Consider the following 24,517-nt stretch of genomic DNA (forward strand, 5'->3'; position numbering starts at 1 on the left):
GCCAAATAGCATCCCTAGAATCTGGATTTTTTAGGACATATAGTCCTTAGCTAAATGTTAAGAGTTTCTCTGTATACAAATAGATGGATTTGGAACAGATATTTGAGGGGCCCAATACTTAATGACTTAAGGTCTTAGTTGTAAGAATTAATATATTTTTTTTATTTTCATTATTATATAGTTTATTTTTAGACTATTTTATAGCAGCTAAGTTAGCAAAACTAAGACTAGGAGAACCCAGTCCATTTGTGACGCTCCATACTCGGATCCAACAGACGAGTCAGGCGTGGGGTGTTACAAATACTTTGGGTAGATACATTGGGTTGATGTTTATTATTGATTTTGTTCAAAAATTGCTAAAGGGGAAATTGTTGGAACAATTATGGTTTATAAGATTTTTATATATTTATTTTTTATAAACTTTTAATATTATTTAATTGAAACCGGAAAAATTGGGAATCAATGACTAACCAGTTTAACTATTGCTCTAAAAATATTAAAACTAACCACATATAAAATAAAATTGACTTATTGCCAATGAGGCGTCAGTTGTGTAATTTATGTAAAGGTTTACATTTGGATTCCATTAGTTAGTTAATTGAGTTGACTTAATCACTGAGTTAATTATTTTTGACATAGTGATTGATTTTAATTAAGATTATCTTACTAAACAAATCTCACCTTTAAATATCAAAGTGGAAGAAGTATATTTGATATTCGCATGATATTGCTTCATTTTGACCATTCATTACACAATGAATATACGCTGATCGGATTTATCGAGGGAATAGTTCAGTAAGGGATGTCTCATTAACTGTGGCTGAGGAGGATGACACAATACTTGTTGATTGATCAGATTTATAATTTGTACGCGAAGGCTTTCCTTTTGTTATGGTGCCAAAATAGAATGCCGTTCGCGGAGGTAATGGTAGAGTAACCGACGAACTGCTAAGCATGAGAACCACTCTCGCCATTGTTGGCCTTGCTTCTGGATCTTCTTGAACGTACAACAAGCCGATGTGAATGCACCTTACAACTTCATTGCTTACATAAGAATCTCCTAAGGCTGAATCCATCGCTTCTATTGGTTTCCCATTTTTCCATTGTCTCCATACCTGCAAACAGTCACCAATTAACACTTCTCATTACACGCAAGTGTTTGATCCAGATATAGTCAGATCTTTTAAATGTATATTCCCGTATCCATCTTTCCGATGGGAAAAAAAACAGAGTAACACATTTTATACAAGGATCCAATTTTATAAGAAGAAATGGGAATTTCATCTAGGACTTACATAGGTTAGAAGGTTATCGCTATATGCAGAGTGACAGAAACTTGTATTCCTTTTGCCACATACAATTTCCAGTATCAAAATACCAAAACTAAATACATCAGACTTTTCAGAGAATCGTCCATGCACAGCATATTCTGGAGACATATAACCACTACAACATAGAAGCCTTAGTAAAGAAGCAAAAACTCAATAGGTTTTTTCTCAATATAATGCAACAGAGATTTACATGATACCTGAGTAAAAGGAAAATGTAATTGCTTGGTAATTAACTTACTATGTGCCGGCGATTCTCTTGGTATGCTGTAGGCTTTTATTCTCCCCAACAATCTTTGCCATACCAAAATCAGAAATCTTAGGGGTTATGTCCTCGTCTAACAAAATATTACTAGCCTTAAGATCACGGTGTATGATTTTGATGCGTGAATCTGAGTGAAGGTATAAAAGCCCTCGAGCAATCCCTTTAATTATTTTGTATCGTTGGGGCCAATCTAACTGTCTGTTTTTCGGGACCTGAAATGCAAGATCATAAGAAAAAAAATAATGTAGTTTGTCATGATCAATTGGATATAAACAGATAGGTTCTTTTTGGTTAAAACTAAATGCATATATGTATGTGTGAAAGGGCCAAACCAAATATAAAGTGATCAAGGCATTTGTTGGGCACAAATTCATAGACAAGTATCCTCTCTTTTCTTTCTAGGCAATACCCTAATAGCTTCACAAGATTGCGATGCTGAAGTTTGGCTACCAATACAACTTCAGTCTGAAACTCATCAGCACCTTGACCTGAGCTTGTTGATAGTCTCTTCACAGCTATTTCTTGTCCATCAGTAAGTATACCCTAATCATTTGAAACAAATAGTTCTTTATGAAACAAGGAACCTTGGGGCTATCTCTAAATCTTTAACCAAAAAGAGTGGAAATAATTTTATATGATAATATAATTTTCCTCACCTTATATACACTGCCAAATCCACCAGCACCAATCTTGTTAACTTCAGCGAAGTTGTTTGTAGCAGCTTCAATTATACTCAAATCAAATTGCAGAGATTTCATAGCCCTGATTTTACTTCCATCTACACAAGATTGTATATACATATATGAACCAAATAGGCATAATGCGAAAGTTTTGAGTTATATGATTCATATTATGTATTAGACTATTTTGTCTTACCATATCTGTTTCTTCGCGCAATCAGTTTCTTGCTTGCTTTCCAACCTGGAAAACAACACAAGATAGTGGACAAAACCAAGAACCCCACTGTTGGAACCACGATTTTAATCACCATCTGTGATGACATCCCCTTTTTACCTGATTAAAGGAGAACGGTTTATTACTTTTCTTTGTTTGAAGATAAAATCATTATTTATTTACCAAAATTTTATTACACTGACCTGGAGCAGGTGGAGGAAGCAGAAGTGGCTTTTCTGGCGGCGAGACTGGTGGCCCAGCTGTTTTAGTTTTGTTAAATACTAGGTTATAGAATGAGGCAGTCTGATATTGTACAGTACAGCTAGGGTGCAAGCCAAATCCTGATGTGTTTCCATTGCTATGAATTAGCAAGTCCCGAATAGCATCCTGGAGGCATCGGTAGCAATCCTCACTTGAAATGTCGGGTGTGCACTGTGCTAGGCTATAAAGTGTTTGGAACACTGTAAAAGTTGCCTCTTTTGTAGCAAACTTTTTAGCCCCCTGTGTAGCATTTGAAGCCCGACTTGCTATTTCTTGCATCACGGTTACTGCAAGCCGGTTAAAACGTTCTCGTTCAGTGGCATAATTAGTATCATACCAGATATCTACTCTACGCTTTTCAGCCATGGAGGAAAATATTGACTGGTTCGAGTAACGTAGCATACACTCTTCGTACTAAATTATCGCCCAAGTTCGATTAGGACAAAGCTGAGGTGCAACGGTAGCAGCAAGGTTGATGCAGTCACGGCAATTTTCAGGGTGGACGTCCCCACGGCAGAGAAAGAGACCATACACCATGCTGGGCTCCTGTCCCGCGGTGGTGTTGAAGAAGCCGTCGTGTTCGGTGGCGTTAGTTGAGAGATAAGAGAAGAGGTGATTGATATTGGCGGCGTAGCCGCCGTTTCCGGTCAAAGTGGTTGCATTAGAGCAGTAGTAGTTCAAGAGCTTTGATTCAGCTAAACTGGCGAAGCTAAAGGTTGGAAGAAACAAAGCCAGAAAGCAGATTTTGGTGAAGGAATCAGCAGCCATCATCAATCCTGTAATAAAAGATTCAATCTTCATTCAACACTGAAATTTTGGTTTTTAAATTTATTTCATCCCATTAATTTCACTTATAAAATCTGAAAACTATAATCTTGCTGGAATCAATTATTCTACTTGGAAAGAGGCTATGATAATCAATTATTCTGCTTGAAAAGAGGCTATGATAAATATGAGATTAGGTAAAGCAAAAAGTCCACCCATACTTCAACAAAAATGTTGACAATCACTTGTTAGTTTTTCTTTTGTTTTTCTTGTAACGAGTGGAATATTTATAATGTTAGGATTTAATAAATTAAAAATATTAAAATAAAAAATTGAGAAACGAATTTAAAGTCTAAATTCACTATCCAAAAATGAAAGTAAATTTGAATAATCTTCATTGTAAAGCAGTTGATGAAAAATCAATTGGCTAGACTCAAATTTTCTGCACCAGCGAAGACGTTTCCGCTTTTTAGAGCCACATATATCACCGTGATCTCATCCTCGTCCACTCCATTTGGAATAAGAAAAGCCAGATTCTTTATGGACCTAGCTAAGAGATACCAGTAAAGTTGAATATCTTTTTGGGTCATTAATGAATGGAGAGATGGGATTAGGGGTGTAATAAAATTTTCAAATATTGATAAGTTTGATTTTAAGCCTAATATTTGGTTCAAGCATAAGTGAACATTTATTTTTATGTTTATGTTCAGCTCGAGATATAATGGAGTTGTTTGAGCTCCTTTATTAGTTTTCGTATTCAATCTCAATTAAGCTTATAAGCATTCAAATTCGAGCTTGAGCTCTACGCTTAATATTAAAAATGTAATTTAATAATATAAAAATATTAAAAATGGAAAAGTTGGATAAGGCTTACGAGCTATTTGATCCAAGCATGGACGAAGCCAAAAAAAATTTAGGAAGAGTCGAAATTATATTGTAATTTTTAATAGCCTACATCTTTATAATTTTTGAAGGATTAAATTAAATTTTTATCATTTTTAAGGGGCAAAGTATAAATTTATTTTTACTAATTTAAAATTTTAAAATTTTTAAAAGATTTAAATGAAAATTTTTCTATTTTAGGGGACTGCCACCCTAACTATGCCCTTAAGTCCAAATATTACTAAGTTTAAATTTAACTTGATCAAATTCAATTTTATAATTACTTAATTAAATTTAATTTCTTTTTTAATTCAATTCAAGTAATTTGTAATAAGTAAGTGGAAAATAAATTCAATGAAATGGATGCCCCCACATGTCCTCTTTGACGCTGCATTTCAAGAATTGAATGGTAGTCAATAATATTTGATATTATAACCAACTTCCACCTTACTTTGAACTTCGCAATAAGTGGAATAAACATAGTGAATCAATTTTAACTTCACCTTCATATTTTTTTTATTAATAAAATATTAAAAAGTGAATTCCATGTGATGATTTGATAGTTAAGAGTGTTCACCGTCCTAGATGTAACTTGAGTTTGAGTCGTATTATTGTGTTAATTGTTTAGAATTTGTCCTATTATTATAATTCATAAAAAAATATTAAAAGGTTGAAATAATTAGATTTTAATTCATGTTATTTTCCATCGAATTTTAATCACTAATAAATGTGGAGCACCCTAAACATTGTTGATGGTGGAGTAGGTAAAATAATTGGAAAATTTCATGACATTCACGTAAATAAGTTCAAGTGCGCTTTGGATTCCATAAAATTATGGATTGAATGGGAAGTAATTAAGTTTGTGTTTCGAAAAAGTAATCAATGTGCAGATTAATTAGCAAGACAAGCGATGAATATGACCTTTGAGCTCCACGTAAATTCCACCTGGCTTGAACCAGAATTTTTAGGGGATGGAATTCTTAAAATCTTTTGGGAATTAAAATATTAACATTCTTGGTTAGAAGTCTAGTAGGAAGTATTGATAATTTAGGTTCAAGTTTTATAAATTTGATTTTATCTCTTTAAATTTTTCTATACATATAGAATCTAGGTAACATGGTTTAACAATTTATTTGTGTTTTATTTTAATCATGAATGTGGGTATTAGTCTAATGGTTAAGGTCTTTTTAAATTTATTTCACATCCTATGTTCTATCCATGACAATCTCATCTATTTGCCCAATAGCCCTAAATCTCTCTATTTATACTTTAATATTCTCTCAAAATTCTTTTCTTCAAAACTCTTCTAAGCCCTTAAGCTTTGCTGAAAAATACTCTTAAAATTTTTGGAAAAATTCGATTAAGTCCTTATCAACTATTCTTTTTCAAAATTGTCGAAATCTGAGCCATTATATCGTTGAAACATTGTCAACCTTGTAGGTGTTTCAATAGAACTTGAGTGCAAGGTAGTCGCCTAAGGTTTCGAGAAAGTCAGGTGTGTGTTCTTTTACAAAAAAATTGGGTCAAAATTTGAAACTGTCCAGTCGCACACGGCCTAACACACGGGCGTGTGGCCTGCACGTATGGATCATACGGCCTCACACACGGTCATGTTCCCCTGTTTACCCTGCATTCGCATTTTGCACATGGCCTGGAGCCTCGCACACAGCTTAAACACACAGCCGTGTGGCTCCTACACCTCACCCCTTTGTGTTGTACATGGCTTGGAGCCCCACACACAACCGTGTGGATCCATCACACACGGCCTGGACACTAGGTCGTGTGGCTCCTACACCTTCACCCTTTTGCTTCACACACGACCTGGGGCTTCACACACAAGTTGGTCACACGGTTGTGTAGCACTTGAAACTTAAAAATTGCAGTTTTGCCTTATCTTTAATTATTTTATGCAATTCAGCCCCTGATTAGGTTTTTAATGGCATCTAGAGAACTAGATTATGCAATTAGGTCTTGGACTAGAATTAGAATAATTGAATATATGCATGAATGAATTTATGTTTTTAATTGCTATTGATTGATTGATTGCTTGATTCATGAATGACTTTATCTCTATCAACATTGTAAATGTCGAATGAACGCCTCGTAAGCCTAAATGATTGAGTTATTGACTGTTGGATATAATCGTGAATGTTGTTATTTTACAACGAAATGGAATGTTGAAAGTATTAATGATTGAGTGAATGGACGTATTAAACCATGATTGCATCGCATATACATAGAGGGATGATATGAAAGGAGGAAGAATGGCAGCTCATATTGACTATATAAATGAATAGTTGATTATGTACCCACAGAACAACAAACTTCAATTGCAAACTCACTATGTCACATGATCCCTCTAACAGCTATCTACTAAGAGCGGTCGTGACTCCGCAGTTAAACGATTGTTCGCTATGTATTCACAACCATAGCAGATTCTATAGTCTTACTATGTATCCATAGTTACAGAAGATACTAAAATGTGGCGTTTTTGCATTATGCTCTCATAGTCTCTCTAACAGCTTTCTACTAGGGGCGATAGTGTTTCTATAGTTACTGGCAGCTCTTATCTGCACTTACCATATTTGAACGAATATAGTAGTAGCATCCACAAGCAGAGTAAAAAGGTAATGGGGGTTCTAGGAAACTCCTTATTTGGAGTGCTAGTAGTCGGGGCTAGGATTAACGATTGCTGAACAAAACGTTAAATGAATGTTGCATGACATACTATGCATACTCATTGAAAAGTACATATTGAAACAACCAAACTGATAAAGGTGCACATACCTATTGAGATTAGTAGTATGACTCTATAGTTGATTTGTTCAATTGAGTTCAACCGAAGGTTAATGTTCTATTTGTCTAAGTGACAGAAACTAAACTACCGTATCGATTGTATTATTATGAGAATTTTGATTATTATAATGGTTATGTGCATTCGAGTGTTGGTTTGTTTTTGTAAAGGGACTCACATTGAGTTTCCATAGGTTACTCCCCCTTATTTTTCATCTTTTTAGATAACCCAACGGACTAGGACGTGGACTCGGCATGAGGAGGGTCTCGATTTGTTCTCGCCAATGATATTATTATTACAATTATCGTTTATATTATTGAAAAAAATGGTGTGGGACAATTACTTTTCATTATATTTATTAGGATGCATGTTATTAATATATAGATAGAATGGTTCATGCTTAATTTTACTTATTGATAATTATTTTAAATTGTTGTTAATTTATTAGGTGTTTACATAGGTTAATTTATTACACGAGATTATTGATTTATTTTCCGCTGCTAGATTAATGTTAGTTATTAATTGATTAACATGAGATATTCACTTTTATAAAACAGGTTTAGAAGTGAAATTTTTATTTGAAAAAGATCAGACCACTTCGGTGGTTAATATAGCCTCTTCAACTTTGGTCTAGCAACAGTTTTTATTATTCTCTCTGAAAAATTCAACAGAAAGTGGTTGTTCATTTTTACGGGGTGGACTACGTAGAGGCTAGGACGTTTTCGTTGTGGCTTGGATTTGACATCGAATCAATAGCATCCTTTCAACGTTCTTAGTAAATAAGGTATATTTTTAACCCTAACAACCCGGTTCATTCCTCGTACATAGATCTGTGGTTGATGATCACCGAAATAATTTTTCCACTACGCCACGGGGCGTACCGGTGACCCAACATTCATATCGTAACATCATGCTTGATTGCTCGATTTCTTTGAATCTGCTTTCGGTGTCACAACACGAAACTTTCGTGTTGAGACTCCCACTCTATTTTGGCCCATCTTCTCGATTTTCAAAGTGTTCGTTTAAATGTAAAGACAAATTAAATAAAATTAAATTCTAAACTAATTGTTAGTCTAATAAAGTACAATAATATACAAAATTTATCTCAGTTCTAAAAAAATCTCAGGTTTTGTCGTCAGATTCATCCATCAGCTTTATTAGTGTACACGCGATTGGTCTTTTGATTGCTTGTATGTCAGTATTCGTCCAACATCTATCATGCCATTCTACTTTTCTTTGTTTATCCCTCTCTTTGAACCTGCTCTTTCACCCTGCACTTATTATAGAGAACACCTTTCGTAAATTAAGGCAATTAGCCACGTTTATAAATATTTTATAATCGGGTGATCCTAAATACTTTTTATAGTTCTGATTCTGTGAATTACCATCGCTATAAGTTTCACTTTTACCCTTGGCTTTTCTTTTCTCAAAATCATTAATAATCCTGGTAGGGTCTAGAAAAAAATCTTCCACCAGAAAGGATTTTTCAAAGTTTACCTCGAAATCTAGAGTTATATATTCAACCCACATCTTATGCTTTTGTCGTTCAATAACCCACATCTTATGCTTGTGTCATTCAATTAATCCTTCTTCAGACATCTGTTTTAGTTGAGTAACAACTATATCATATGGTTCTAGTAAGAAGTGAGTACTTTCTAATTTCCTTAACTCTAATTTCTTATTTATTGAGAGGGTTATTTGATTAAGGGTGACTTCTAAGTCGCTCGAAATTATATCAACAAGTATGGCCCCTAACTTGATTAACATCATGAAACTCCTTAAGCTTCTAAATTTTTGAGGTGCCTAATTAAAAATTATTACTTTGCAAAATGTATCAAGGTTGAGTGGGTCCTCATTTTCACAATTCTTAAGCTCTTTCCTGATTTCTTTTACTAGTTTTGAAGGTATTAGAACTTTCTCTATTGGTTCTATAGGAGTTAACTGTTAGAGTATGCCCAAAGACCAATTATGAAATGATTGTAATAACATGCTTATTTTACCTTGTTTATTAATATAAGGCATTTCCATTATTATTTCAGTTTCTTTTCTGTGTATATAAATCAATTGTTTTATAATAATATCCTGAGAGTAATATGATCACTCTTAAAAGGTCCTTAGTCGAGTATTATTGTAGGTTTGGATAACAGTAATACATTAATACTAACGTGTAGTTTATTGATGAAAAAGTGTTGTTATTGACATGGGATGTCAAAATCAATACATGAGTATATGTCTTAGAGAACAACATATTTAATTGACCCGCTATGAGTATGTTTCTTGGATTATTATGTAATAGTCACAACATTATTCATAGTCATTACTATGTATACGATCTTCAGACTTAAGATCATCATTATCCAAACATCGTGAGTCGTGTATTTTGTTACAGTCAAACATCCACCATAACTGGTTATTCTATAAAGGTTGATGTTGAATATACCACAACATATTGTAGTGGGATATGGTTGATCAATATAGAATTTTTCCCTCCTACATAATTACAGCAATATCTTAGGCCACTTGATTGAGTGAGACTAGAAATGCATAACCATGCTCGAATAAGTTGATATGAGATATCATACTTATTTGTTTATAATAGTCTACTCAGAATATCAAGAAACATTAGATGGACTATACAAGTGTGACTATTCCATGACTTGTGTCTATTCTGGAAATAAAGGACAAATGGATTTAATACATGAAGGGTTAATCACAAAGAGATTATGTCGAATCATGACTTCTTGTAACTTAAGTAGCAATGATGCATTGTTAGATGACACTCATTGTTTGTAATATTAGAATCGTTCTAGTATTACTACTAACGCTACAAGAACTACACTCTATGGTTGAAACGAATGAAATCCAAACATAGTTGGTTTTACTTTTAGCTGACACATGAATTAAATTGATTATAGAATTAACTTAATTGGACAGTTAAATATCTAACGAATTATATGTACAAGTATCTGTACACATAATGAGAACATGGCAAAATTAATATATATATATATATATGAATTTGATTCGTATAAAATTTAACTAAACATAATTTACCGAAATACTTGCTATAATTATTGTAATTATAATTTATGATCGAATATTATTATAATTATTGTAATTGTAATTTTTGATCAAACATTATTATAATTATGGTAATTATAATTATTATATTCGATTAATTATTATAATGAATTTTGATTCATATTAAAATATCAACTATTTCTGAATTAGGAAATATAGGGTTTTTCAAGAAACCTAATATACCATAAATAAAAATGAGTGAGGTCTAGCAGCCATTATATAGTGAATTCTCTCTGAAAAGTTTAGAGAGTTCTTGTCGTTCGTTCTCATACTGGGTAGATTACGTAGAGGCCAAAACTTTTCGTAACAGCTTGGAATTGACGTACAATTGTGTAATCAGTTTCATATTGGTTTTCCAAATGATTAAAGGTAATTGTTAATACCCTTCTCACCCTAATTCATTCCTCGTACATGGATATCTAAATGTGATCGGTGGATTTAATTTTTTCGCTACGCCATGGGGTGTTTCGGTGTTCCTACATTAACATCTTACAAAATAATTGAAATAAGTTTATACAACTTACCTCTTTAGTTATATCTTGATGTTGCTCATTCTCTGATTGTAATGGACCTAATATTGGCAAAAGGGTAAATTCAGTACTTGAACATCCTTTTGCAGCATTGTTTCTTCTTTCAATTCATTTGGTTCCTCTTGATTGTTTTCCCAACTTAAGGTTGTCCGGCTACTCAAGATTTCACCTTCTCAAGATACTGTTGTTGTTGGGATTTTTTCTTCATCTTTGCTTTCGCCTTAAGTTTGATCAATCCCTTGGCAAGATATGTCTATGTTTGTGCCCCTGTTGTTATTCTGCAGATATGTTGAGATTTCACCTCTTAGCTGACTCACTTCTAGCATTAATAATCTTTGATTCTCCTGAATTTCCCATTCTTCATAGACTCCTTCTTCATAAATTTCATTATCATAATTTATTTGATCATTGGACCACATGAAATCAAAGTCGTCCATGGTACTATTAAACGGGTTTCAGTGGCTAATTTCGCGGGGCTTTTCCTTCTTTTCAAGGGTATAAGCTAAGATTTTTTGAAGAAAAGAAAACTGCTAGTAAAATAAAATAAAAATAGAAATATAATAAATTAAAAGTTGTATCTATAATTTAAAAATTTTCTAATTATTCTATTAAAACGTCAAAATTTAAAATTAATCTAGTAACATTGCCTCCTCGAGAACAGCACCATAACTTGACTGCCTCCAAACATACTAATGTCCAGAGTGTGAATACTGCAACTAAAGATATAAGATTAAGGTGATGTCTGCAAGTATATGGGTCAGGTTGTTATACAGTTTATAATGGAGTTGATAAGTATTCTGAGGATAGTAACCAAGGAAGGCGAGTACTACATTAATATTTGTAACACCCCTTACCCGTATCCGACGCCGGGATAGGGTTCAAGGCATTACCGGGATTTCACATTCACAAACATATTAAATTAGGTTACCAAGTTTCACTCAAATTTTAAAACTTTTCAAACATGTACGTCTCGTCCCTTAAATAGGCCTTTGGGGCCAAAAACATACCTAGGGGTAGTTCGGGAGAAAACCGGGGACATTCGATAAACTTTAGGTACCTTGGAAAATTTCCCTTACTTTGAAGTGTCACACGCTCGTGTAGGTGACGCCGTGTAGTCACACACACCCGTGTGGCTTGGAATACGCCCATGCCCTCAGCCCGTGTGCAACACTGGCTTTAACCTTATCATACAATTAGGGGCACACGGCCAAGACACACGCTCGTGTGGCCTACCCATGTACAACACTGACTTAAAATTTTAGGTGCAAAGGACGCATGGCCAAACCACACACCCATGGGAGTGGTCCGTGTGTCACACACGGCCTAGACACACGCCGTGTGCCCAACCGTATGACCCTAATAGGCTATTTTCTAAGCCTTTGGTCACCCTTTTCAACACTTATACTTAATAATTATCAAATGCAAAGCAAAACATGATTATATTCTTATAAATGTTCTTGGCAAAACTTATTGCATGGAAACCTCATATCATTGGTTTCACACATGCTAGTTTATCTCTAATCTTGTATTTAAAGGGGATTCCATTTCTCTTTAACACATTCAAGACTGGCTCGTTCTTGTGACTCATTGCCAAGTGGAAACAAACCATCATATATGAATATAAACATGCATGGAAATTTTGTAGGTCATAGCCTACTTCAAAATAAGCCAATTCCTATGGCCATATACAAAAAGATAGGTATATCTTTACATGCCTTCATTTGGAAAATCAAATGACACATATAACAAAATACTCAAAAATCCTATACATGCCATTTAATATAATAGAAATGTCTTTATACCAAAGTTGGTCTATTTGATAGTGTGCTGGCTCTCCCAACCGTCTTTCAATCCTTACGAGTCCTTGAGTTCTGAAATGCAGGGGAAAGAGAGGGTTAGCATTTATATGCTTAGTAAGCTCGAATAATCAGAAAGTAAACTTACCATGTAATTAGCATGCAGCCAAATTGGGTAAATAAATCAATAAGCATGAAATGGCTTCCCTATCACATAGAATTAGTCATTTAACAAAACACCATGTGATTTATCTTAGATGAGCTCATCATTCAACATATCATTTTGTACATATATCTCATATTAATCTCGTTGAGTTTCTAGAAAATCTCGATGGAATATCCATAATCTGTCAATTCATAAGGATGATCATTTTAGGTAGGCACTCCCGCAAACCTTACATCTTACGGTGAAATTACCAATCCAGGCTAAATTTCCCGTATCGTAAACTTATAAGGTGATGTCAGGATTACCAGTCCAAGCTAAATCCCTTATAGCGACATCCGTCTTTATTAAGTTTGGATCAGAATTACTAGTCCAGGCTAAATTCAGGCCCTAATCGAATTACCCGTCTGGGCTAAATCCGTAATGCACATATATTCTTTGGGAGGCTCGATCATCTAAAGGAACACACGTCCAGGCTAGATCCTTTTCATAATAGAGATCAACGGATTACCCATCCGGGCTAAATCCTTACTGTAACACATGCAGGATCTCAATTCACATGTCAGGTATGGTTTATCCAACAAATTTCCATTTTTAACCTCAACCGAGACAATTTTTCAACATGTCATTATCAAGGATGCATTTCATGAAATTTCATGCCATCAATAAATGTAATCACCATGCATTCATTAATCATATAATTAGACACATTATAAGTTTACCTTAAGTTATCCGAACTTACCTGGTATTCGTTTCGGTGCTGGTTTTTGGTTATTAGGAAACCTTTCATTATTTTCCATTATTTTCTCATTTCTACCACACATTTTACAACTTTTGCAAAAAGGTCCATTTAAGGGTTTTTCATGAAAATCACTTAGGAAAAGATGTTTAACACACATCCAACTTTCATATTCCTCCATAAACCATCAAAATACAAGTAACTCATGCATTGGTAAATTTTTAAACATGAACCCTAGTATGAAATATGGGTAGAAATGGAAAGAGTAAGCTACTGGGATTTCAAAAATACAAAGAACATTAAAAATGGGGCTTGGGAGCACTTACTATTGGGCTTGGAAAGCTTGGAAACCTTAGCTATGGAGGGCTTGAGAGTTTCAGCTGGTACAAGGGAGAAAATGGCTGATTTTTGGTTCATTTTTCCCATTTTATTTCATTAAAATGCCAAATGACCAAAATGCCCTTAAGCCATTTCTTTAAAATTTCATCCATGCAAACTCATTTTTGTCCAAAAACTTAGAAATTGGGTAATTTGCTCTCCAAGGCCTTCTAATTTATAATCTAAAGTAATTTCATACAAATTACTTCTAGAATCCAAGTTTTACAATTTATTCAATTTAGTCCCTAATTTCCAATTGGACACCTTACTCAAAGAATTTCTTCATGAAACTTTAACACATGCATATTCTCATATTCTAGGCCTTATAATAATCATAAAATAAATATTTTGATGTCAGATTTGTGGTCCCGAAACCACTATTCTGACTAGGCCCTATTTTGTAATGTTACAATATTAACCTAAACGAAAATATATCTAATTAATACTTTAAATAAATTATATTTTGATTAAACATAAATAAAAGAATTTGTGTTTTATAATAAAAGAATAAATATTCAAAATAAATTGAACATGAAAAACTAATATGTAAATAAACCAAATCTAAGGCATGGGTGATTAGCTTACTTCAATGGTAATAACTAATTCTTATTTCAGGTTTCTACTCAAACAACTAGTCGTTACCCTAACAGGATCTCTCGATCTTCCACTAAATTAATGAGTCGGCAAGAACTACTTATCTCTAGACCAAATTGGGGTAAGGGGTTCACGGATAGGAAATACCAATTTTAGGTTAATTCCCACCTAGATGACTTCCTAGGGTTGTCAGGCCTCAAGTTTAAATTTTTCCTATCCAAAACAGCTAATCTGCTAAAGAAACCCCACATAGAAATTAATTAATCATACTTTCACTCACTATCTCCCATAAGAGGATTAGTTCCTTGTGGATTCCATAAACACAGTAAACTTGATAACTAAGATAAACATAAAGAACGAATCAAGAATAAAGGTTTAAGAAGAATCTTCAATTGTATTGAATAATTTATGTGCAGAAATCCACAAAGAGTTGGTTGAATCCATAAATCAGATTCTCCGGTGAACATGAATGAAAATAACTGAAAAGAAAACCTAAGTCTAAAAAGAACTGAAAACTAAAAACTAAATTACAAAGAAAATTCTAAATTATGAAAGTTGTCATTCTCAAGCATCTTATAGGTTTATTTATAGTGTTGGGGTTGGTCGTCGTCCTTAGCCCTAAGTCAGTTGACATTTTTATGTTAATTTTCATTGTGCAGATTAAAACACCCTCAGCTCGGTAATGCTTTCACATACAGGGTCAGTGTCACGACATCCACTGCCTGTGTCACGACACCAAAGGCAATCCTGGAATTTTGGCACTGTCTCCACTATGTTGCGACATTAGATTCCTATGTTGCAACATTGCTACCAGCCTCGAGCTCTTTTTCCTTTGACTAGTGTCATGCACACTCACTAAGTACGTTAGTCCTCCCTGAGGTTTCTTTCAGCCCCTAAGGTCATAAAATGACCCAAATTACACTTTCTATTGAATTGAAACTAAACTAGAAAAACTAACTAAAGCATAATAAAATTGCTCATATTCAAGCTCCTTAAGTATGAAAGCTAGTTTAATTTGCTACAATGAATTACAACATATCATGTAGTTGAATGAAGTTTTGCATGTTACAACTATCGTGTAGATTTAAGTTTAGAAGTAGGAAGAGTGAGAACTGGTAAGTTTCCTTATCCCTCTGAACTTGTGGGTTGAAAAAAAAAGTAGAGCACGGATCCTCTAAACTTTGGTATAATTATCAATTTTGGGTTTTTAAAGCTTGAATGACCTCAAGATTAATTGATAAAGGGTTGTTATGCCTAACTACCAAGATGAAGGAGGCTTTGGCTATCGCATAAGCTAAATTTTTAAAGATAAAAAAGTAATGCGAGTTTCTATACTACATATTTGAAACGATGAATGATCTTTATTGATTATGTATGCTATGAATGGGTAGAGTTTGCATGTGATAGACAAGATTACATGTTTTTAGAATTTAGCACACTTAGTGTTCACATGTAAGTGAAATGCATGTATCGTATAAGTTAGACAATGGGAAATATCGATGGGTTAGATGAAGTTAGGATCGAGAAAAGGGAAGAAACTGTTAGATACCGCTATATGGTATTACGGAGTGGAAACCATGATGGGCGAAACTCCAAGCCTTAAGGAAGGGACATTGTAGTGTTCAAACATCAAGGTATGGGTTGAAAAATGGAGGAATGGATGGAATGTGACAGGAATAGTGAATGAAAGATCATAGCTAGGCTATGGGATCGATCGAAGGCTATAGGCCTAAAGATAAGTAAGACCATAATTGGAAGATGCTATGACGCCATGATATAAATGAGTAAAACCATGGCTGAAAGAAGCTATGGCATAAGACCATGGCTGAAAGAAGCTATGGCATCATGAGAAACAGGACTAAGACCATGGCTGAAAGACGTCATGGCACCATGGCATCATGGTGAATATTCTTGGCTCAGTGAGGGAGGAATGGCAACAATCACTGGGTGAAATGAATTCTAAAGCAGACTGCACTAAAGGATGTACTTGTTCAAGGACTGGGAATTTAAGGTTCTGCAGACATAAAGGGAAATTAAGGGTGGTTATGTCCATCGAGGTTATACAGGGTTAGTTGTCTGAATTGGCAAAAGAAGGAGTTCATCAAGTACTAGTTTAAGGCTAACAAGTTTATCAGGAGTTAAGGAGGAAACGAAATGGAAATTTAAGGAAGTAAAGATCAAACAACCAATGACCGACAAAGGGATTTCCCATTTAAGTTTTTGAGGGAAAGAACTTTGTTGATGTGCATTCAGGTCTACACTGTTATAGGACCTCCACTTTGATAAAAAAATTAACGTGTACTACAGTTGGAGTAAAAGTTAATCAGCAGTGAGATGATGGGCAAAAGCTTTATTGATACAATCCGTTAAATGCTAGAAATGACCAGGGAGTGGAAATTTCCTTTAAAACCCTTAATCCCTTAGCATGATTTTTTTATACGACAGTCACACAGAATCTTACTAAGTTCAATTGATCTTATAATTAGTCTGCTTAATTGCAAGATAAAGATATCATCGGGAATTGAATAGAGGATTGTAACACCCCCAACTTGTCTCTATTGTTGGATTAGGGTTACATAGTATTACTAAACAAATCCAAATAATTATACCAGAATATATCACTAATGTCATTCAATGGTATTTATGAAAACTCATTAAAAACCTATCAAAAATATGCAATTAGACTTTAAATCGAACCTTCAAGGCCCTAAAAATAGTTTAGAAACTATTTGAGACCAATTTGAAACAAAATAATAGTTTTAAGAAAAAGTTGCAAAAATGTGAAAACAGGGGTCACACAACCGTGTGGCCAGCCCGTGTAACAGAGCCTAGGTCGTGAACAATTGAACAAGGGACACATGACCGTGTCCCAACCCGTGTCCTCACCTATGCAACTCATTGAGTAGGGCCACACGGTCATGTCACAGGCCATGTTATTCTCTGACTTACCATACAAGGCTGTGTGCCAGGCCGTGTAACTCACTGACTTAAAACACTAGGAATTTACAAATGACACACGGACGTGTGACAGCCCGTGTCTCAGGCTGTGTGCACCAAATTTGACCCAAAAATCATGCCATTTTAGATCAAACCATACCTATTCCACCACTACTAGTTATGCACACATTCAATAGACTTAGGCATTACTCCAACACATCTAAGCATACCGAATAAATCAACCTATTTCATCTAACCAATATCCCATTCAAAGGCACAACATATATATTAAACATTTAGTCTAAATAATTATCAAAAGACCTCATTTATAAGACATTAAGCAAGTAAGCATTACCTTATGACTAAAACCACTTCATTCAACGACTAAACATCAAGGTGTTCATCTAGGCATTATATTTGTATACTTATTTCATCAATACAAAACATACCCAAAGCAAAACACACATCTCATTCATGAACTACATCTATTAACATTTTAAAAACCACATATTTATCTATATATACATGCCACTACCCAAAAGATATAAAATTACCAACTTAGATGGATAGTGTGAGCTGGTTCGTTGATCATTCCAAAAAGTCAACAATGATTATCTACAAAACAATCCACAGAAACCCGTAACCTTACATAGCTTAATAAGGGCATAGTATAACGTTTAATCTAAACACAATGAGACACAGTTCACATAATATTTGGTTACTAAAATTTCAAGAATAAAAATGATGAGATGATGTAATGATATAATGTTCTCAAAGATACCAAAATAGAATCAGAAGAATGTATATGCCTTCAAGAGTACCGAAGTACAAACAAGGGCATGTATGTGTATTCAAAGGTACCGAAGTACAAATAGGGTCACATATGTGCATTTATACAACAATTACCTATACACATATTAACTAAAGATCAATAATATAATATTACAAGTAAAATTTCATTTACGTATTGAAATACTATGAACTTACCTCTAAAGCACTTTCGGTTTAAACATAAGGACTGTAACACACTAAAGTTTGGGGTTAGAAGTTTTGAGGTTTGTGGTTAGGGTCAATGAGTTGGTTTATCAATTTTGTTTGTTTTTGCATTTTGATGTCAGAATAGGCTTGATGGTCTGGTGGTGGGTTGTGCGTTAGTTTATCTCTAGGTCGTGTGTTTGAGTCCTCATGTGTGTTATAAGGAATTATTTTTTTCACATTCAATTTTTTTTAAGTTTGAAAATATTTATTTATTTTTTATTTTTTATTTTTGAAAGAAGTAAAATTCTTTTACATGTTCTCTTCTTCTTATTTTACACGTTTTCTTCTTTTCTTCTTCTCTCTCAATTCTTTTTCACACGATTAATTTTCTTTCATTTTCTTTCTTGGATTTTTCTTGCCACTTCTGTTTTTGCATTCTTTTTTTTTCATCTGTTAAGGGAGGTCGTATATGTGTGCTTCGATTAATCACAATCTGAATCAATTTGTGTATGTAACTGAGGCTACCGATTGGTTTCAAGGAGGTAAATCGATCAATTTGTGATGGTTGGGCTTCGTTTTAAGGTATATTTCTGAACATTTTAATTTTGATCTTGGTTTGTCATTGGATTCTTTGAAATTCAATGACTTCCTGTTTGTTCCTAAAAGTAAGCGGTATGTTTCTGAATCACATTATTTGGGGGTTGAGTTAAGGGTTGAAATTCATGTTTTATAGGTTGTTTTGGTGTGGTTTCGTGACCACACATGTGGCCATACGGGCGTGTGCCCCACGTGGGTGGTGCACACGGTCGTGTGTAATTGGGAATTAGGGTTTTAGGACGAATTTGGTGCAACATGGCTGTGTGGCCAATATTGGGTAATTTTTAGTGCCACATAGTCGTGTGGCTGATTGGGGAATTTTTGTCGTTTTCCACACAAGAGTGTGTTCTAGACACACAGCCGTGTCTAGTGAGCACACGGGCTTGTGAGACTTCCACACGGGAGTGTTTGCCCTCCTTCATATTTTAGTACAAATGGATAGAGAGTTACAAGGGCTTTCCACATGGTAATGTTGTGTGTCATAGTCACACGGCTGTGTGCCTCCTCTCACAAGGACGTGTGCTTCTTCACATAGGCATGTACTTCCTTAACATTGGCATATTGACCCACATACGGCCTAGCATTTCCACACGGCCATGTGGCTCTATTTCATCATTTTTGTTCTGTGTCGATTTTTGACACGTTCGAGTTTTTGTGTGTTCTGACTCTCAATTATGCCTTGCTAAAGTTGTTAGAGACTTCGATTACCATAATTGATTCTGAATCTGGTCAATTGGATATGTGTACCTCTGATTTTGTGTATTTGTCTAGAAATTGTGTACATTGATTCTATAATTGATTGATTGAATATGAGATTTTGTGTCTGTGTGACTGATATTGTTTGATGTGCATTCATACATGAGCATAAAATTGGGGCTTTAGTTGTAAAGAGAAGGAAGTATGATTTGGCAGTTTTAATTGCAACACATCTGTATAGTGGTTTATCACACAGTACGATACTTCTGGCAGCTTAGCTGCATACTGTTATTTACATGGCTTAGTTCCACATATGTGGTGTGTAGGGTTGGATGGGCCTTTCGAGGTCCTATGTGGTGTGCATAGTTGGTTGAGCTTGATTAGCTCATATGTGGTGTGCAGGGCGGTCGGAGAGGTGTTTGGCTAGTTGGATGGGGTTAATTTCCTGACTTGTTGCAGATAGTCTGCATCTGTTTACATGTGTGTTTGTTAAAATGTTAGGGCACGTGTACTGATTTGTATTCGTTAATTTACTTAACCTTGTATAGTTAAGTATTGTCTGTGTTTGTAATTTTTTAAACGCGATTTGTATGACCAACTGAATGTTTCATATAACTGATTGTTTATTAATTTGTTTTGAGTCACCTACTTTTACTTCGGTTTAGACTCACACTGAGCTCATGTAGCTCACCCCTTAGTTTTCTCCTTTTCAGGTACTCTCATTTTCTGAAGCTAGACTTGGCAGGCTAGAGGTCTCGGAAGTGTCATGATTTTAAACAAAATAATTAGTCTTCTCTTTTTAATTTTGAACTATTTTGGACTATGCTATAAATCAAATTCTAGAATTCCATAAGTTGAGTTTTGTCTCGAAATGAATTTTTGATTTTGCGGATTTATATTTCCAAACGTTTTAACGTATTCTGAAGTTTTCTGTTTTAAATCCTGAAATATTAAATAGAGCTGCATTTGAATTAGTTTTTGAAAAATTATTTGTAAATGGCTTCCCAATCACTTCGGTGATCAATGTGACCTCCTAGATTCAGTCTAAACTTCTAGGCCGGTTTTTGGGGCGTTACAGGGACTATTTCACAATTTTTCCTTTCCATTGGTTATTGCCTTTTTAAATCAAATCTTGATTTATACGATAATAAAATACAATCTATTAAAGTCACATTCAATTAAATACATATGACCTTTCACTTTTTATTAATTACACTTTTTTCTTAAACTTTTACATTTTTTATAATTTAGTCCCTAAATTTAAAATCTCAAATTTTAGCAAAATTTGCCATTCAATCATGCTAACAGAATATATATACCCTTATTTCTAGCCAAAATATACTCTGAATTCCACACATTTACCCATGAATTCTAACATTTAAACAATTCAACCCTTTAATCAAAACTAACAAAAAAATCACATTACAAAACAATCCAAAATCACAAGCAAGACTTCACACTCATAATTATCATCAAGAATAATCAATATTCACCAATAGAAACATTCAAAATTTTAACAGTTTCAAAAACGAAGCTACGGGTTAGTTGGATCTAGTTGCATCGATTCCAAAATTAAAAAAAATCACAAGAAATAGGTTGGAAATTACTTACATGCAAGCTATGACAATAACCGAACCTCAAGCTTGATAAAAATGATGGTTCTTCCTTTAATTTTCAGTGAAACATTGCACTAAAGAAGATGATAACATTATTTTATTATTTTTCTTAAGTTTTATTTATTAATTTACCTTTTTGTCCTTTAATAAAACATTCATTTAAGCTAACTTAATACCCATTATAGTACACCATAGATGGTGATGGTCTAATTACCATTTAAGGCCACCAAATTAAATTTCTAAAGCTATTTAACCCAATTTACCAATAGCAACTAACTTTCTAAACTTTTACAATTTAATCCTTTTTACTTAATTAACTATCTAAACGTTAAAGTTTCATCATCAAAATTTAACAAGAATCTAATGCAACCCTATAAACATTAATTAAACTATAAAAATTCAATCTCACATTTCATAGTTGTGGTCTTGAAACCACTATTCTATTATCATTGAAAAACGAGATATTACAAGGGCTGAGCCAAACGTCACCAACATGAAAGAAAATGGGGGGAATCATAACGTGCATATAGAGGGGTGTTTCCAGAGGTTATGCCTAGGAATTTTAGCCTAGTCATCAACCCTTTAATTTTTATTGTCAAATTCGTAACGAAATTGTTAAGTAGAAATTTTTAAAGGATGTATGTGTTAGTATATATATTATTGTGTATGGTTAAGATGTTGGAAGATGAAATTTAAATAATGTTAGTTAGATATTCAGAATTTGTATCATCTAGAACCCGGACTCCAAGAATGGGTCGGGAGTTGGTGTTACATCTATAAATAATTAATTAGAGGCAAAGCTTAGGGAGCTTTTGCCAAGCCATTTTAGGGTTTTAGTTAGTAGTTTTAGGTTCTTAGTTATTTTAGTTTATTTGAAAAGAAAGTGTATTTTCTTGTTTTTCGACTTGAAATATTATTAAGTATTTTCGTATTTTTATTTTGTTTCTTTTTTGCAATAGGTGATATCTCATTGCTATCAAAAGATTTCGCTATTCTGAACACTCCAAGATATCACAAGGACAATTTTTATCTTTTTTCATTTCTATTAATTTGTGTTCTTTGCATGATTAATTTAATTTTAGAAAAGATTATTTTTAAGATGATGAGTGACTAGATCTTTAGGAAGATTAACGAGCGGATGCGGGAGTGATTAATCGAAGAATTAGGGTTTTTCTAATAAGATTGATTGGTGTGAATGCATGTGTTTTTAAACCCTAGGCTTGACAACCTTAGGAAGGGATATAGGTAAATGGATCGAGAGACGAGGTTACCGAGTAAATTGTGTATTCATCCCAGTTAAGAAAGTGAGGCTGGGAGGTAAGCATATACTGGTTCATTAGTTAGGCAGTAGAGGTCAAAAAGTAATATTGTGTAGGTAATAACTAATTCTCTAATAAAAAACCGAGTTCTAAAGTTAATTACAAACAGGAATGTGAGTTAATCTTCTGCATTTTTATTCAGAGATTTTCAGTTGTTAATCTATTTTTAGTAGTTAGTTTTTATTTTATAGTTTTAATCCTTGCTTTTATTTATCATAATATGATTTTTGGTGATTATTGTTTAGACTTGTTAGTGTGGAAACTATATTTAGATTTAATTCAACCTCTATAGGATGTGATCCTCAAAATACTTTCCTATGTTTCGTTGTAACACTAAAACTAGATTACAGTTTGACCTGTTCGTTTGCAGAGATACCATACTGATTTTATATGTATTTATTTACTTGAGTTTTTACTCTAAATGTTCGCACATTTGGAGGCGGTCAAAACTGAGGTTGGTTAAGGACTAAAATGTAAAAATATCAAAACTATTGAGTTAGCATCCAACATCGAAGGCATCATGTCACAACTTGGACAAAATAGTGAGTGTCATCGCGACATCAGAGGTTTGAAATCGAGACATCAATCTCATCGATTTCATCGTCATGACATCATAGGCGCATTGTTGCAACATAACCTACTGTTTTCAAAATATCCTTTAATCATTGATACCAATCAATTCAACAATATGACCATTTTTAATGTTTTAACCATTTATGATAAAGGAGCATGTGGAAGAAGACATATTCAAGTTGTTTGACTCGAGAAAGAAAGATTTGGATCTAATCTAAAAAAAAAATAGATTTAGGGAAATAAGAAAAACAAAGAAAATAACTAAAATAAGAAAATTAAGAATAAAGAATAAATATTCAAAATAATAAATAAACAATAGAATAAAAATTGGAAGATTGATAGAATAAACCGATGGATATGACGGATAGATGGATAAGTGTCCAATTGAACACTCAAATAATGGCTCTAATCAACACTCCAATAAATAATCCTTGGAAAATTGAAGGATGAATAATGAATTCCCGTGACTCCTTAAAGAAAATTGAGAAGAAAATTGCTTCTAAAAATCAGAAGAAAGAAATATTGCATAAAGAAACTAACTGTCAAAATTGAAAATTTTATTAATGAACAAAAACAGTTGTGTCTCTAATGAACAATGAAGAGACCTTTATATAGACTAGCTAAGTACATCCAAATAAAACTCACAACTATACTGAAACTCTAATTATTCTAAATAATAAGTAGTTTTAAACTGAAATTTCTTATTAACTAAGAAACATAAAACTTTTAAATAACTTAAAATACTTTTCAAATATTCAAAATTAAGAATAAATAAGTAATAAAATAATAAAAACCACTAAATACAATATTGGGATCCTATATAATAAAAATTAAGCCAAAAAATTGAACCCAATATGATTTAAACTCGAATCAAAAGCTCGAAACTTGTAATTTTGTAATAATCTGTCCAGAAATTTTGCTATTGCAATCTTCACTAAAACAATCATATTTTAGCTTCTGAACTCAAAATCGAGTAATTGAAAATATGTTTCGAAGCTATGAGATAGATCTTCAAATGCTATGAAGACATCTCAACCTGGAAATTTAACACCTACACCCAACCCGATCACTGAATCTAGGTATGGAGTGTCACAATTTAAAACAAATCGAACTGAAGAATCAATTTGAAATTCTAACATGTTAAGTTCAATAGATTACCCTACGAATTGTGGTGTAAACTCGAAATATCAAACAACATATAAACTTTAAAAGCACCTTATATGGTAATACGCGATGCATAATTAAATAATGTCTAAACAAACATTTGGCAGAAACCCCATAATCCTCAACATGTTTATATAAAACATAAATTGAGCTAGCGCTCGTACAGA

The 24,517-nt window shown here is 33.6% G+C and overlaps 1 pseudogene; it reads right to left on the reverse strand.

The window, feature by feature from the left end:
• Positions 1–682: 682 nt before the first annotated feature.
• LOC108484957 (cysteine-rich receptor-like protein kinase 44) lies at positions 683–4,125 on the reverse strand (annotated as a pseudogene).
• Positions 4,126–24,517: the final 20,392 nt, after the last annotated feature.

This window comes from Gossypium arboreum, chromosome 6 (genome assembly GCF_025698485.1).
Source record: "Gossypium arboreum isolate Shixiya-1 chromosome 6, ASM2569848v2, whole genome shotgun sequence".
In the NCBI taxonomy this organism is placed as follows: domain Eukaryota; kingdom Viridiplantae; phylum Streptophyta; class Magnoliopsida; order Malvales; family Malvaceae; genus Gossypium; species Gossypium arboreum.